General features: G+C 47.1%; 1 long non-coding RNA gene across 2 annotated transcripts; it reads left to right on the forward strand.

Moving 5' to 3' along the window:
* Positions 1 to 221: 221 nt before the first annotated feature.
* LOC125517532 lies at positions 222 to 2,865 on the forward strand. Of its 2 annotated transcripts, XR_007287668.1 has the most exons (4): positions 222 to 335; positions 421 to 495; positions 902 to 1,032; positions 2,599 to 2,865. It is a non-coding gene; the product is annotated as an uncharacterized LOC125517532 (long non-coding RNA). The 2 variants fall into 2 exon arrangements; XR_007287667.1 differs by having other exon boundaries at positions 258 to 495.
* Positions 2,866 to 17,220: the final 14,355 nt, after the last annotated feature.

Raw genomic sequence — 17,220 nt, forward strand, 5'->3', positions numbered from 1 at the left:
CTGGATCCCCATGGACGCCAAGGATTCGAGGATATTGGCAGATGTAGAGGAGGCAATGAGGATGGAGATGATTGCGGCACACAATTTAAATAAACTAGAATATCCTGAAAATTATATTTGGTGTATAGAATTCAGTTTTAGTCTTTGAGTACATTTTCATGATTCGCTTATTCCAGTAGTGAGTAAAAATATGTAAAACTATGTGACTTGTAAATTTTTCAGTCCGTCGTGCGTCCCAACGATTCCACCGGCATCGGCCCTCCCCTACCGTGGTGCGGGCTGCAGTATTAGCGGTCTCCTTGGAGTCTTGAAGCAGCTCAAGGGCATCGTCCTTGGTGCGCCTCCTCAAGGCTTGATGCTTTCTACAGGAAAAAATGATTCTTTTCTTTGAGATGACGAAAATTACTTCCCTTTCTACAGGAAAAGATGGTTCTGTTAGATAAATGTCTTCCCAAGTTAAAGGCACATGGCTCCGAAGTACTAATATTCTCTGAGGTACTGATTCTCTCTGTTACTCATGCACCTAGCTTGGTTGCTTCAGAAAGCATCATTACTATGATAAAAATATGATAGCAATCATGAGTTACAGAAATTCTTCTTGTGAGGTGATTTTGTGCCCATGCTCACATTCTATCTTGAGTTTTGTGACCCATATTATACGATATCTTCTTTGCATATTCATGATTGTGTGGAGCTTGCAAGACTAATTCATGCTGGCTTCTTAGCTTTTCATTTTTTATATTTGCCACAAGCCTGTTTTGCTATGTTATGGTTGATCTTCTTGCCTATCTCATGCTTTCAGCTCTCCCTTCTCATTCTATAGTGAAAATGTAATCTTAAATCATGACCAGAAAAAAATGTGCAAGTTCTACATGTTTACATGCATGCCATTTTTTTACAGGGGCACCATAACATATGAAAATTTTGAAGAGCTTTGTGAAGATTTGTGGGAGCAGCTCCGACTCCAATTAAAGAAGTTCCACGCAGCGGGCATGAAGATTGGTCACATCTATATGTTTAGTTGTGCTGCAGGTGATTATACTCTTCATTGAAGACTTATACTTTGAGGGGCTGTAATAGTAATGCAGGAATGTTGCATTGTTCCTATCTACCATCGACCATCATTACTTACTTTTTAATGTTCTTCTTGCTATTGGCTGGTAGCTTTTAGTAGCAATTTGGATAATTTTGTGCATAATATTCTGTCTGGTTTTGGGGCAAGAAAGGTCGGGGATTCTGTTGTGGGTGGATCATGGCCTCCAGAACAATGCACACTATACAGTAGCCTGAGCAAGTTATGGGCGGTGCCTTCAAATGGTTGTTAAATTGTTGCTCTTTTTCTATATGGATTAATGCGAAGCACCTCAAATTTCTCTTTTGAGGAATATATGTCTATTTTTGTTCGATTTGAGTTCTTGCTCTCCCAGTTCAGAACATTTAGGACGTGATTTTGGAGAAACTTCGAGAGTAGGAATAAGTCGTCGTCGTCGTATTCAACTTTGTAATTAAAATGATTTAGAGTAGGAACCAGAGCTGAGATTGTTACTTTTTATGTAATAAAATGGGTTCTATAAGAATTGATTTTTTTTCACAAAGGTGGGGATTCAACTCTGTAGCTAGAAAATTGCTAGAGCGTACTTGAATTGTTGAAAGCGTGGATCATGTCCTATAGTAGCTATCTTTGATTTACAACCAGAGTTCACTTGTAATTATAGGATGAAACTTTATATTATTTTGCCATCTTATTTCGTTTGTAAAAGTAGCTGCAACAAGTAGCAGTTTGAATTGATGCAAGCAAGTAAGCAACTCTTTGATTGGAAAATTTGTGTGTTGGCATAGGCTGAAGCAAGCACCTCTTCGTTTTGAATCAGTAGTTGGTGCAGCTCGCTGTAGCAAGCCCCAGATTAACTTAATGCTAGCAATTACTTGAGTCCTTGATCTGCTCTTGGCAATTGGGTAAACAAGCGCTTCTTTGATCTGTATGCCTGAATCTTTAGTTTGTGCAGCTAGCTGCTAGCAAGTAATTAAAGCCTTGATCTGCTCTTGCCGACAAAATAATCCTGGAAGAAACATCCAGATCACTCCACTATGGGCCCATCCAGTAGCTTATGCATCCTATTGTTAGCTTTTCAAGATTATCTATCACTCCACTATTTACTATATTGTTATAACCGCTCCATGTTCCATTGAACTCCATGCTGATTGCATCTTTGCAAAATCTGGAATATTGTATGAACAAGGTAATTGTTGGAGTTTTAACTTCAATTTTTGTTGTTGTTACACAAAATGTTGCCTCCATCGACCTTTTTCCGAAAGACCATTAGCCATCGCCTAGACCTACTTTGCTGCAGGTTCTTTTTTTCTTTGTGCAAATTATGATTGAGCTATGTTTGTTTTACAGTGATTTACAGCCAGGGTTTACAGATTGATTTGAGAAAGTATTTAACGCAATTGGTCTCTTGGCATAGGCTCAAGTATAAAACTGATATGTAATATCTCCATATGTTTGTGCAAATTGATTTTGTAAGCTACTCTAAAAACTTTATTATTTTTTCAAGATTGATGTACTTGGTGCTAACTTCCATTTTCTCTCAACAGGACATGTGCTATTCTGAAAATGGAGCTTCTCTATTGGATGGCAGCTCATGATGGTAGTTTCAGATATGAAGCTAAGGAAAGCGCGCCTCATAATTCATTAGATGTATCCCAGTAGGGCCAATTAGATATTGTTGGTTGTAAATGACATGAGTTTTTAGCTTTCATAAAATCTAGATTTGTACTCTTTAACAATAAGCTGTGGAGGAGAGTGGTCTTAAATGTGCTGGTTGAATTTACCAATGTTGGTTATTTTGGTTTTACTGTCCACATTGCATAGTAAGTTTATATATTTGATACAAGTCAAGGCATATTTTACAAGAATGACTATAGATCCACCTATGCTGGTGCTAGATCTATCGCTCATGTGAATTGTATAAAATAATATGTCAATTCTGCAGTTAGAACACTTCATCTCACCTGTTTAGCTGAAGTGTTGCACTGGTCATCTCGCCTCTCTAACTGAAGTGATGCACTGCTGCTCTATGTTGGTGTGTGGTAGCAGCGAGTATACTTGATCTACCTTCGGCTAGACAAAAATATGACGATGTAATTTTGATCTAGATCTTGACTCTCCAATGTCAGGACAATTACGCCAGCAGCCTACTGCTTTTACTTGTGCGTAGTATCATGCGTAATTTCATATTTAAAAAAATCAGTGCGTCTGCATATGAAATATAAGAACACAAAAACAACGTGCATTTTCCCAACCAGATAATGTACGTCTCCAAAAAAATAATTCTATTTTTCAAAAAAAAAATTCGAAAAAATATTCTCCAAATTTACAGAAAAACGCCTTCTCAAAATAAATAGAAAATATCATGTTTATCTAGGATGTATTACATGCACCACAACTCTTTCATTAGATGAAAGTGCCGAGCTGAAGTAGGTCAGACAAACGATTATGATGTCTTATTCACGTCCAAATTACATGGCCCAAAATGCGATAGTCAATGTAACTTTATTTTTGATGATTGCCAAAATTGGGTATAAGAAGTGTTGTGTTTAATTTTTTTTCGCCCGTTGCAACGCACGGGCATTTGTACTAGTATATAACAAAATTCTCAGCCCCTGTTTATTTTTTGATAACATTGCTGCGCCCACCCCAACATTATAATTATAATAAGCCCAGCAAAATCATGTATTTCGAGAAAGTGCAAATGACCTGTAATTTTTTAGGAAAAACATAAATGGGCCGCATGGATGCTACATTATTTGTTCACCCAGCCCAGCTAATGGACTGTAATTCAAAAAAATATCAAATGGACTGTAAATTCCACCCCGCAAAAAAATGACTGTAATTCCGAAAAATGGGTTGAATACGTGCCACATTTTTGGTGGCTGAAATGTGGGCCAATAGGTCGAAGCCAATGCAAGTCGTTGTCAACTTAGTCAACAAATGATTCTGACATCGTTAGCCATTGGATTTACATATAGCGACCGGCATCCATCTTCAATCTCTCGTCTTCTTCCTCCAGCATCGCCGGGACCACCTGCTCCCGCCTCCATCCCTCCACACCTCATGTTCTTCTCCACCGACTGCCGAACCACACCGCAGCAGAACCAGATAACTCTTGTACACCTCTCCATCTGCGACTCTACTCCCGTGTCTTCCCATATCCAGCTCGTTGCTGTCTGGGGCCTCGCCATCATCCACCACCTTGGATGCGCTCGACGCGGAGTGGTCAACGTGGTCAACGAACGACACCATCGGAAGTAGACTGTGCGTGGAGAGGCTGACAGATGGGTCCACGGCCGCATGCAAGGAAATGCCTCCTTATTACGTGCATAATAATGATTCCTCCACCTGACAGCTGGGACCCACCGAAAGGGCCTCTGTATTTCGTGAAAAACGTTCCCACCGCTGATAGGTCGGACCCACCAGCTATATCTTTGCACGCAAGGAAGTGCCTCCATATTATGCACAAAAAATGAATACCCCCTGCTAGCTGGGACCCATAATAGTGGGAGGCTGAATTGTGGCCAACTAAGTTGACGGGGAAGGAGGGCTTTGTCAACTTAGTCAATATGAACGATTCTAGCTCCAGTGACCGTACGATGTCCATCCAATGGCCGTAGTGCTTCTTCAACCTCTCGTCTTCCTGCTCCAGCCGCCCAAAGCAGCGCCGGTCGTTCCTCATGCTCCTGCCTCTCGTGGCCGGCTGCAATGTCGCGGAGGCCTCACCGCCCCCTACTACTCCCACCGCTGGCCAGGCCATCCTCTATTCTGCGGCGACGGCAGCCTCACACCGCAGCGAACCGGCAAACCCTCATATTCCTCTATGCGTGGGCATCCACTGCCGCATCTTCCCCGGCTCCGCATCGTCCCCTTCTTAGGCCTCGCCATCATCCACCACCCTGGTGCTCTTGGCGCGGCATGGTCAACATGGTCGAGGAACGACTTCCACCGGGGTTAGCACATGTTTTTGTCTTGACTCTCCAGTAGAAACTTTGGGGCACTCTTTGAAGTTCTTTGTGTTGGTTGAATAGATGAATCTGAGATTGTGTGATGCATATTGTATAATCATACTCACGGATACTTGAGGTGACATTGGAGTATCTAGGTGACATTAGGGTTTTGGTTGATTCGTGTCTTAAGGTGTTATTCTAGTACGAACTCTATGATAGATTGAACGGAAAGAATAGCTTCATGTTATTGTACTACGGACTCTTGAATAGATCGATCAAAAAGGATAACTTTGAGGTGGTTTCATACCCTACAATAATCTCTTCGTTTGTTCTCTACTATTAGTGACTTTGGAGTGACTCTTTGTAGGATGTTGAGGGATTCTTATATGATCCAATTATGTTATTATTGTTGAGAGAACTTGAACTAGTGAAAGTATGAACCCTAGGCCTTGTTTCAACGCATTGCAATACCGTTTTTGCTCACTTTTACCACTTGTTGCCTTGCTGTTTTTATATTTTCAGATTACAAAAACCTTTATCTACCATCCATATTGCACTTGTATCACCATCTCTTCGCCGAACTAGTGCACCTATACAATTTACCATTGTATTGAGTGTGTTGGGGAGACAAGAGACTCTTTGTTATTTGGTTGCAAGGTTGTTTCAGAGAGACCATCTTCATCCTACGCCTCCCACGGATTGATAAACCTTAGGTCATCCACTTGAGGGAAATTTGCTACTATTCTACAAGCCACTTGGAGGACCAACAACGTCTACAAGAAGAAGGTTGTGTAGTAGACATCAGATGCTGCCCAACTTCGATACATTTTTGTTGCTTACAGTTGAAGGACCTAGCATGGACAAGAAGGATGAACATTGGAGCATTATCAAGCATGAAGACGAAGGCCCGTGCGAAGAGAACAAGAACATAGTTTGTAGTGTAGATTTATGCACTTTGAAGCCACCATGATGACATACAAGATGGACGACAACATGGCCTTTTAGAAATTTCGTCCATCACTTATTATTGGTGCCGCACCACCTTATTTTTGCGCCAGGACCATGTAATTTCGAAATACTACTTCATAGGCTGTTTTTAGAGTCCATATTGTAGGGGAAAGGAATCGGGAGGTATTTTAGTCCCACCTTGCCAAGGGTGGACGAAATCCCCTCTCTTTTCCCCTATAAATATAGCCCTTAAGGCATCGTTTAGACTTGAGTTTTATTTAGTTAAAAGTTAGCCATCGTTGCAACTTCATGTACTTCGTCTGTGTCCAACGACCAGACCAAGACCGCTTGTGAAACCCTCACTTTTATCAATACTTCATCCATACTCGCAATATTCAGATTGCTTAATCATATTCTTGCTTGGTCTTTGATTGATTGTAGGAATAGACCTTCGTGGTCAGGTTGATCGTGCTCCAACGTGGTCAATAACCTATCGGAGTTGGTTTAGCGATTGCTAAGGCGCAACGTCATGCACGTTTGTAGTCGGATTGTCAAAGTCGTCTCCACCAAATCGATAGTTATCAACTCATCGAAAGATCGGGACACCTTCGCCTCTATCAAAATAGGTCCGGAGAGTGCGACCATGGGAGACAACACCTGCTTCCTTAGTAACATCAGCAATGCCCTGTATGCAGACAAGAAGAGGTGATCCATCGGAATAAGTTGTCAGGCGCCACTGAGTATATGGGTCCTCATGCTCGTGATCATCATCATCGTCATCTCCCCCTTGGTTATAAATTTTTTCAAGTGTAGGTGGCAGAATGTTCACAGGACCTTGGAAACACAAGAATGTTAATTAGTAAAGGGAAACTAGCTAACCCGCATGCATGTGGATGAAACAGTTGTAATTACGATGGAAGAGAAACGTACCAAAAGCATCATGATTCCATGCAAAAACAGTGCCATGAGTGGTGGCAGGAAACACAAGACCCTCATATTGAATTGCATCACAGTACTCATCCATGTACAGAAATTGATTTTTGAGCAATATCCATCGAGGCATGGAAGTAAGGATGGCAACAAGCTTGTTGAAGATAGCAACAATTTCATAGTTCGTGTAATCCCAAGAGCGGTCGGGAACTCGAAAAATTGCTATCTTCCGGAGACGACAGTCACCATGATCGTAGTTGAACGTACGTAGAATACCGGTGTGCTCAACCTCTGGGCAGTCTGAGATTTTTGGAAGTGGAACCCGGTGACGAGTGTACACATTCACAAGTTCCCACTCGCAGTTGTACCCAATATAAACAACCCAATCTCCATTTGCGCCTGCCCAAGCCTTATCCTCAAGCGATGGAATCTTAACATCACACGTATCATTATCAAGCGACATCAACTTGCACAAGGCGAGGCCTCCATCGTCCGCGCGCCAGTCAGCAGGGTCACGACGAAGAAGATAGGGTAGATCAAACCGCTCTTGTACCCTTGGGTTCCTTGTAATGATGTTATTAGTTGAGTCGAGAATGGTCTTGAATGAACCTGCCATGCTAGCTGAGGTGATGACGTCGCACCGATCAGTGAGTTCCTCCACCATGTCATCTTTCAGATCGGGGCAAGGATAACAGGGTCGTTTCCGGCCTATTCCCTCCATGGAGAAGACGGTCGAACAATGGCAGAAGCAAGGGTGAAGGCAAATGGAGGAGGGAGGAATAGCATGCGACAACAGTTCCAAATCAAGAGGGAAAGGCGAAGAGGCGGTGGACGCTTGCCACGGTACACGAAGAGGCACCCCGGCCTACATAGATGTCCGTTCGAAAATTGTACAAAAGGACTCGCCGTCGCCTCACTTACATGTTGGAACGGGACCACATGTCAAGGAAACATGATGTGTAATTTCTCGTGCAAAATGCGATCTGGCTGCGTTGGCCCGAGGTGCCGCATTAGTTATCGACCTTTATTTTTTAATTGGTGTGCCATTAAGTTTTGCAGGATGACTAACTGGTACTGTATGCAGAGAAAATATAAACTACTCTACCACTACTCCACCTCTAGTACTAGTAGTATCAAAAAAGATATATTGGCCAGAGTTTCAGCGCTTTCTTGCTAAGGGCTGCCCACTTGCTTCTCACACTATCACCCTCTCTCCAGATCTAAAAAGATGGCCTCTCTCTCCCTCCTCACTGGTGGTCATAGATCCACCGTGGAAGAAAAGGACGTGCAACGTTGACGCACTCGTCGGCGGCGAGCGAGGTCACACACTGATGACAAGGCCGTCCTCTCCGACCTAGCGCCCATGCGGGATGGCCTCCGTCCCCAAGCTCGGTGTCGTAGTGTGTGCGGAGGACGACGACCACGAGCGAAGCCACTTCCCGCCAACCCTCAGGTATGCTACCTCTTTTGGAACCATACCCATGTTCTATTGCCCCATCTGCCACGTCGCTGCATGTGGATCTTTTTGCACTCCACCATCTTCCCAATTTGCTATCCTCTGCTCTGCTGGTCACGCAGATGAAAACCTTAATTTGCACTATTAAAGGAAACCCTACTTCATGCAGACTAATCCATGTATGGGTTGAATAAGGAAAGGAAGGGAGAATGTACTGTCCAAGAGACTAGGCATCGAACCCACATCTAGGTTGAAAAGGGGGAAATCAGTAGCTAAGGAACGTGTCTCGTGTCTCTTGGTTGAAAAATGGTAGAAAGGCATGACAACGCAATAGAGAATGACCAGGTCGATCGGTTTGTTGTCCTCATATAGGAAAAAGGTGGCTAAAGAGAACAAAAATGGGACGTAATCCACATATGCTGCCTGGATATTTGTTACTCTGGGCAAACATATCTCCCTCACCACTCTATGCGTCTGTGGAGGTACATCGTACTGGTGCACCCACTGTACGAATGGGCCTCCCATGCTCTTATTGCCACTTTTTTGGCTATTAGTATAACACCAACGGTCAAGTCAAGCAATGCTACTGCTAAAGTGATGCCACATTTAACTAATGCCGCACTCAGTCTAATGCCACCGATAAATTTAAGCAATGCCATTTAATGTCACTAGATTATTTCAGGGTTAGCTTTGATTGTGGATGTATTAAAGATTCTTTAGCTAAGGCATTCTAATGTTGTTGCAAAGCAGTATCCCAATGATGAAACTTGTTACTACCTTCATATTTTTGTGCTGTTAATGCTTATCGATTACATACCTCACTTTCATGAGATAAGACAAAAAAATTGTACAGTGTCACCAAAATGCCAATGCGCAAATGTCATTTTATTTTGGTTAAACTGCACAAAAAATTATGATGACAAGAGGAAAGGTTAAGAGTGGGCACCTCCTCCTCCGGCTGTTCTCTTGATTCGTTCGATCAAGTGTTTATGTTTGATCGATTGTCAAGATTGGGATAGCAATTTTTAGGTCCCCTCGAGTTCGAAATGATATTTACCTTGAAGGTACATGGTTTGCAATTTTTTTATACTGTCATTAGTTAATGATGCTAGTTACCTTCAGACTTTTGTATTTGGTTTAATGCTATGCACATCTAGTATACCAATGCTGAAACTTGTTAGCTTTACATTTTGTATTGTTAATGCTTATAGAAATCTTCTAGTGCTAGAGCTTATGGAAATCTGTTTAGTAAAACCATTGTACTGTACCCAGTAATAAAAAAACTACTCTACTATTGCACTGGCCACTGGATTATTGTATATATGTACTATTCGAATCGTGTTGCATTAACGTATGGACATATATAAAGGGTGGCAAGCTTTCCCAGATATGTGCTCAAGAAAACTACTACCTGTTTTTCAAAGTACTAGACGTTTGGGTACTTTAAATTGAACTGCGAAAATGTCTTATATTAAGGAACAAAGGGTGTAGAGTTCACTCAAATTATCCATGTAAAGCTAGTTACACCTTTGTTAAAATTAATATTCATTATGTTATCGGAGGAGGTCTGTATGTTTGTCTCTAATGCCTATCGACTACACACCTGACATCATGATGTAATGTTAAGTCATTTCTTTTTGTACAGTGTCACTGAATTGTGAAGGCGGTGATGGCATTTTATTTTAGTTGAACTGCACAAAATACGCTTAAAACAAGAGGAAAGGTCAAGAATGGTTCAATTTTTCAGAAAAACTAGGTATGCCTTCCTGACATCAGTCGTTGTTGCCTTATTTATTCCTTCAAACAGGTGGTTAGAAACAGTCTTGCTACCTTTTCCCATTAAGAAATTGGAATGCTTATATTTGTGAGTCCATGCTTCAACTAGTGCCACTTTTATCGTATTCACACTTTCAATATCTATGCAAACAGGGATGCTCGATTTTAGTGGAACTGCACAAAAAGTCCAAATAGTTCAACATTAGGAGCATGTTTTCTTCCAAACCTTTATATCCAATTGGTGGCACTATGAGATGTTCATTACAAAGGTACATGGTTTGCTACTATCTTGCTACTCTTTTTGTACTATCATTAGATAGTAATATTAGTGGTTTGCATGTGAATTTATTGGCAGGGTGGACCTACATTGGAGGCACATGACATGATTCAATGATTGGATGCTCAATTTCGGTTGTATCAATTTAACCTCTTCCATCAATGCAAACATGGATATCCTTGGTCTGATGAAGAATAGGCGCTATATTTCTGCTCTGAACCAGCAAATCAATTCAGTATGAATTTTCTCCAGGGCAAAACATGACAGTATCAAATTGTCTGGTGCAAAACATGACAGATGCTAAGCTCAAGAGATGTGTTTAACCCGAAAATACAAGGTGGGGTATATGTTTACTAGATGCTTGATATTTGTGTAGACAGAGATGACTGCCCGTTGCTATTTGGCAAACAAACAAAGTGACCGCAATTTTGGTTGAACTGCACAACAGAATAGTATAGTCACTGCATGCAGTGCCATTTCAAAATAGACACAGAAAGATTGTATAGTCACTTCATGGACTGCACAAAAGTAGTACTGTACTATTTATTGGCTAACACTAGGTGCTTCATTGCTTTTGTCTGATTATAGAATGGGCATCAGTTTGCCTAAGGTAAAGTTTGTATTCCGAAAATAGTCTCATTGTGTGATCGAGAGAAGACCAAATCATATTGCAGTGGATGTTCCTCCATCATGTGTGGTTCATTCTCATGGTTCCAACTGTTGGTGAAACCACTTACGTTTGCAAGAGGAATTGTAGACTTCACAAACGAATTTGTCTTTCACTCGGTACTGAATGTTGGCCAAGAGAAGCATCCATGTTAGTAGGACGAACATATGTTTTTTCTAGATCTTTGCTTTTGGAGCTACATATTTGTATATGATCTGTGAATCATTGAGATGCATTAACATGTTGATCTTATGTATGGGAATCATACTAGTTGGTTTTGAATTTGGGCTACTAATGTGAACATATTATAATGCCAGGCCTGTGAGTCTCGTGTGAACATTTCGAACGGATCGGCTCTTACTGCTGTGCACAACATGGTCCTTATTTCTGTGTTCTCAGTGTTTACAAGTTACTAACAGGTACTTATTTCTGTTCGCTCAGTATTTACAAGTTATTGATCGATCACTAGCTAGCCTACTAATATGCTCCTGGTAGTTTTTTGAATAAAAATGCCTGCCTCTGAAGAAACTGACAAGCTGCTCTGAAGAAAATGCCATGCGAATCTGAAGAAACTGCCAGCAAAAACGTTCGCAAATGCCTTATCTCCGAGCGAACGTTCATTAGCTAATGCGATCCTACACGTACACCATCCGACCTACTCGATCCTACACGTACACTATCCGACCTACTCGATCCTACATGAATAAATAACGGATCACGCACGCACTACCTCCTTTCTGGTTTGCAGGGCTCAATTCAAAAATCTCACCAACCAAGGTATATGATGAGTGGTGGAATCATTTTTGACACAGAGGGAGTACCTCATCTAGATGATTCGAGTGCACTCGTTTGACCGTCATGCGGACGTGCGACATAGTACGGACAGGACGGGGCTGGACGACACAGTCATAATTTCAGTTTTTCTAGTTAAGCTGGCGCGCTAAGCCATGCCTGCTAATGCATTGAATTCCGATGACCGCGATGACCATCGCGTTTCTCGCGACACGCTAGTTCGCCTACCTTCTACCTATAATTACTGTTTCCTGGCCTTCTCCGGTGGCACCATCACCCAACTCGCACTATCCTCATAAGCCCCCACCGGCCCGACACCGCTCGCCACTTATCCTTGCTCTTGCCACGTCCGCCATGCCCCTGCCCGTCCGCAATAGGCGACGCCAAAGGCGGTCACCGCCGAAACTAGTGTTCGGTTTTTCACCGGAAGGCAGACGGAGGGAGGAGGCATTCTATCGGTCTTTAGATGGCAATGCGGAGTATGAGGAGTTGTTAGAGCGCAACCGCCTAGCAGAGGAGCAGTATATCGCTGATTTGCGCCGCCAGCGGGGCATGGAGCAGCAGCGCACTGATGCTTTGAGTCTCGAGTAGAGCGCCCTCAACTGGGCCAACTACATGGAGGTCGGCGCCCGGCAAATAGCCCTGGAGGCTGTCGGGCACGCACGCGTTCGCGACGCTGTATTTTACTACCAGCTCGTCAAGTGGGTTTCCCGCTTAGATGCCGAAGCTTTGGTGGACCACGATGGCATGGAAAGGGCCAACGCGCGTGAGCAACGCGCCCTATCGCACCTCTGGCAAGTCCGAGGCAAGGCGGAGGACATCGGTGTCGACGTTTAGCGTGTACCGCAGAAGGCGGTCGGCATCGTCTAGTTAGCTAAGAGTAAGTTAGTACTTGTACACTACTAGAGTATTATGGGAGTAGATAGTTAACTTGGCTATGATCGTTGTCAACGTGGAAGTTCAGTACTCTATATCTGGATCAGACCTGTTACTTTGCTATGAATGTTGAACTTTCCATTTGAATGTATGTAATGGGCTATTATTTTTTAAATGGGTTGTATTTGTCCGCCACGGTTTTAGAGGCTGACTTTGTGGGCCTACCAGGTTGACGCGTACACAATCAGGAGATGATTATACGTGGATAGGATGACAGTAGGGACCCACCAAGGTCATGGAAGTACGCAAGAAAGTGCCTCCTTATTTCATGCCAATAAAAAAGGCTCGTCCTAATGGATTTCTGACATCTGGGTCCCATGCCATTGTCAACGTAGTTAATAAACGAGAGAATTGCACAACGAGCGACTAACACCAGGGACCCAGCAACTCGCCCAGTTATTTTTTGTCGGCGTTCTGGGAACGGGGGTCGCCAGACTTGCCTGCCTGCAGCCTGTGGCGTGGCTCAAGTGGGGGCCCAGCGTGGCCCATCTTCATCAGCTCAAGCTCAAGATCCTTGCGAGGGGCGAAGCCTTGCGGGGCGGACGACCGGAAGCTTCCTCAGAGGCAGGCTCATCAGGCGGGATCGCGAGGAGGCGGAGAGATCAAGGCAGGGGTACCTCACCAGGAGCCCGTGACGCAAGCCATGACGATCGAGACCAGGCGGGCGCCAGGCGGGCGCCGGACCGCGCAGTGTCCTTGTTTCCCCTTTGGTGCAAAGGGGGCAAGCACAGGCCAAGGCATCGGGCAAAGGTTACCATTCTGGTGCAACGAGACCAAGACCAGCAGAGTGGCAGGACGGAGGTCACCGTCGAGCCCAAGACGGCGTCATCACCAGTACTTTTGGCAGCCGAAGACCACCTTTGGTCAGGATAACATGTACTAGATGTTCCCCTTCAAAATGGCCAATTGTTGGCGCCCTTCCTGCTCATTATTTGGGGAGAGGATCAGGGCCTCTATAAGTAGAACTAGCCACACAGAGTAGAGAGACACCCCAGGAGAGATCAAGACACACAGAGGGCTAGAGATCTGGTAGAACCCTAGCAGTGAGAGAGAGAGAGGCGACTGAACTCACCCTAGCAGTTCATCGCACCACCTCAAGAACACCTCTCGCGAGGCTGTTCTTCCCTTGTACTGTTCATCATCAGCCCTTGAGGCAATCCACCACACCACACACTGGAGTAGGGTATTACACCACAACGGTGGCCCGAACCATTATAAACCTCGTGTCCCTTGTGTTGTTCGTTGTTTTCCAGCTTAGATCATGCGAGGAGATTGGACGTAGATCGGTAGGGGAGAGATCTCCGCGCGCACCCCAGTGTTCGAACCTCAAGGGTCAGCCGGAACCCGAAATCCGACATTTGGTGCGCCAGGTAGGGGTGCGCCGGAATCCTTCCTCCTCCGCATCGCGTTCCGTCGCCTCGCCGTTCAGATGTCAAGCGACCTGGCTGCCAACGCCGACCGCTGGGCAGCGTGGCCCGCCCACACCGTGTCACCGGCCTAGGGAAACCTCAACCTTGCGCCTCAGGCAGCCTACGCTCCGCAGGGCGCTGCGGGGCGCGGGCGACGCGGTCAGACGCCGCCAGCCCTCACACCACGGCAGGTGCGAGCCACAGCAAGTGCCTCAAACCACGCCGCGGCCACGGCGCCGTACACCCGACGGGAGCAAGCAAACTCCAGGGCCGCGCTCACAATGGCCCGAGAGCTGCTACGGTGTCGGCTGCTGGAGGGCGGCCGCGACGTATTGTTGGAGCGAGTCACTGAGCTCCTGGACGCTGCCGCCTTAGGGACACCTCCTTTCTGCGTCCAGCTGCCACCCTAGACCCAAGGCGGGCCGTATGGTGGCGTCGTGCGCGCGCACGCAACATCCGGCGGACTCTAGGGCCCATTCAGCGTCAACACCCCCGCCGGCACCGGGCGACAAGTCGCGCCGGCCTCTTCTCAGGCCAGCGAAGGGGTGCCCGCCGTGGCCTTCAGCTTCGGCGGACCACCGTGCCATCACCCCCAAGACGGCGCTTCAAGCGAGGCTGCATGGCATGCGGGGTGCTACAGCGAGGCGCACGGGGCGGCGGCCCCAGAAGCTTACGTGCCCCGCATGGTGGATCAGGGGTGCGCACTGGAAGCACCCCAGGCTTTACACTTTATGCTTCCGGCTCGTATGTTGTGTGGAATTGTGAGCGGATAACAATTTCACACAGGAAACAGCTATGACCATGATTACGCCAAGCTATTTAGGTGAGACTATAGAATACTCAAGCTTATGCTAACCATGGGTCGCAGGAGATACAGGTCGCCGCAGCAGGTGGCTGCCCCAATTCTGCAGCCTCATACCCCTCAGGAGGACGGCGCAGGGGGCTGCAGGAGAGGGGCCGAGATTCGGGTTCGTCATCGCGGCGGTCGGAGCAAGGCGTTTTTAGGAGGTAGGCCCCCTGTCGGGGAGGTTCCCCAAGGCGTGCCCCCGGCAGGGGACCTGTGGTTGTCGAGGGAACCACTAGCAACTGCTCTGCCTCATTGGCGTCGTCCTGGTTTCCGGTCGCCGTCGATGGCGGCAGTGTGGCGCAAGGTAGCGCCCTCGTCTAGCGATATGAAGCAAGGCCGGTACCTATGAAGAAGGCCCAGTGCCTGTGAAGCTCGCCGCCCGTGACACTCTCACGTAATAATGAGTGGGGCTGTACACGCCCCGGAGTCTCCGGAGAGCCGCCCTCGGGCCTCGGGGGCTCCCGCCCACGCCCAGTGGTAGCACTTAGCTCCGCGCTGGTGAGAAGACGTCGAAGACTAGACTAGGTGCCAGACGCGTCCTTTTGATTTTGCCTTTCCTTGTTGACGAAGTTCTTCGATTTGGATTTAAGTTGGACTTGAGCTCAGTGCTTGCGTGTGTTTGGGGAAAGGGGTGTTTAGTCTCATTCGAGCAATCTCTCACATTCTGGTTTCGGCTTTGCGTCCAAAGTCAGCATCGGCTGCCCCCCCCCCCTCGCGAGCCCCTCGCGAGCCGGGCCGGGCCAGGCACGTTTACAACCAGGACCGCTGTTATCGCACCCTTTCTGGAGTTTTCGTCGCGGAATCTACAAGTTAATCAGAAGACACCCGAGGTGCAGCGGCCCCCGCAGGCCCGCTCGGGACTCGTCGGGGTCGGAAGGTACACAAGTCAGTTGACCCATCACCGGGCCAGCGGCTAAGTTCACACGCAACATTATGCTTACAGGGGTACTAATTGCAAACTTTTACATGAGGGGCTTCCCCTCCCAAAATGCTCTTACATCCTTCATGGTCAAGCCCGAACCTTCTTCATGCAGGTTAAACAGCAGTGACATGCGGTCAGTCGAACATATCACTCACCGCGTCTTCTTGGGCATCCTCGGAGGCATCACTGGCGTCGTCGACATTGCCGCCGCCGCCAGCATCTCCATCAGCGCCAGGCTCGTCCAGAACGCCGCCTTCATTGGCGCGCACGACCACGCCGTCGTCATCAGACGCAAAGGCCCTAACGAGGGCGTCCACGTTGTCCTCCACCCACTGCGCCAGGTCGCCCCGGACGGCAATGGGCACGGGTGCGATGGTAGCGTCAAAGTCGAAGTGGGGGTCCCTGTCCTGCAGATAGCTGAAGACGCGGGAGAAGGCATGCCCGAGCAAGGCTCGGATCCTCTCTTCGACAAGCCAACGGGACCTCTTAGATCGGCTCTCCAGAAGCGTCACCACATTGGTGAAAAATTGGAGGTCGCCGGCGTAGTTGACCTCGTGCGGCTCCTTAGCGGCAGCCTCGCAGATATAGCCCAAGGCTGTATTGGCCCTCTCTCTGAGCGTTTGAAGCATGGGGGCACGCACATGCTCCAGAACCCGCCGCCGACGGATCTCGTCCTCATTCCGCTGCACGACGGTCTCTGCGTCATCAACCCTCTGTTGGAGAAGGAGCTGCTCGGCCTGGGAAGAGGACAGCTCCGCCTGCGCCGCGCTGAGGGCGGCTGCGGAGGAGTCCGCACGTCGCGTCACTTCGGTCAGTTTGGCCCTGAGGGCTGCGGTCCTGCCCTCAACCTCGGCCTTGATCAGCCCCAACCTCGTCTCGCATTCGCGCTCGAGGGCCGAGCGAGCTTCCACCACGCGGCGATCGACTTCTTCCTGGGCCCGGGCTTCGCGCGCGGCAACGTCATCCTCCGCCCGGGCCACCAGGCGCTCCCTCATCTCCAACCGCTCAAGGTCAAGGTTATGCTCGACGGCCTCCAGCATCAGCGCCTCCTCGCACTTCAGAAGCTCCGCCCGGTCAACAGAGGCCACCCCCATCGACTCAAGGGCCGCCTGGCGCAGTTCAACTTGCTGCTCCAAGGAGTTGCTCCAAGCTTGGAGCTCCCGGGCGCGCTCCTCCGCATCCTTGCACCGCCGGTCTGCCTCCCGAGCCTCCTCAATGGCCAGGGAGCAGGCCTCCCGCGAAGCTGCCAGCGACGC

This window comes from Triticum urartu, chromosome 6, assembly GCF_003073215.2.
Source record: "Triticum urartu cultivar G1812 chromosome 6, Tu2.1, whole genome shotgun sequence".
NCBI lineage: Eukaryota > Viridiplantae > Streptophyta > Magnoliopsida > Poales > Poaceae > Triticum > Triticum urartu.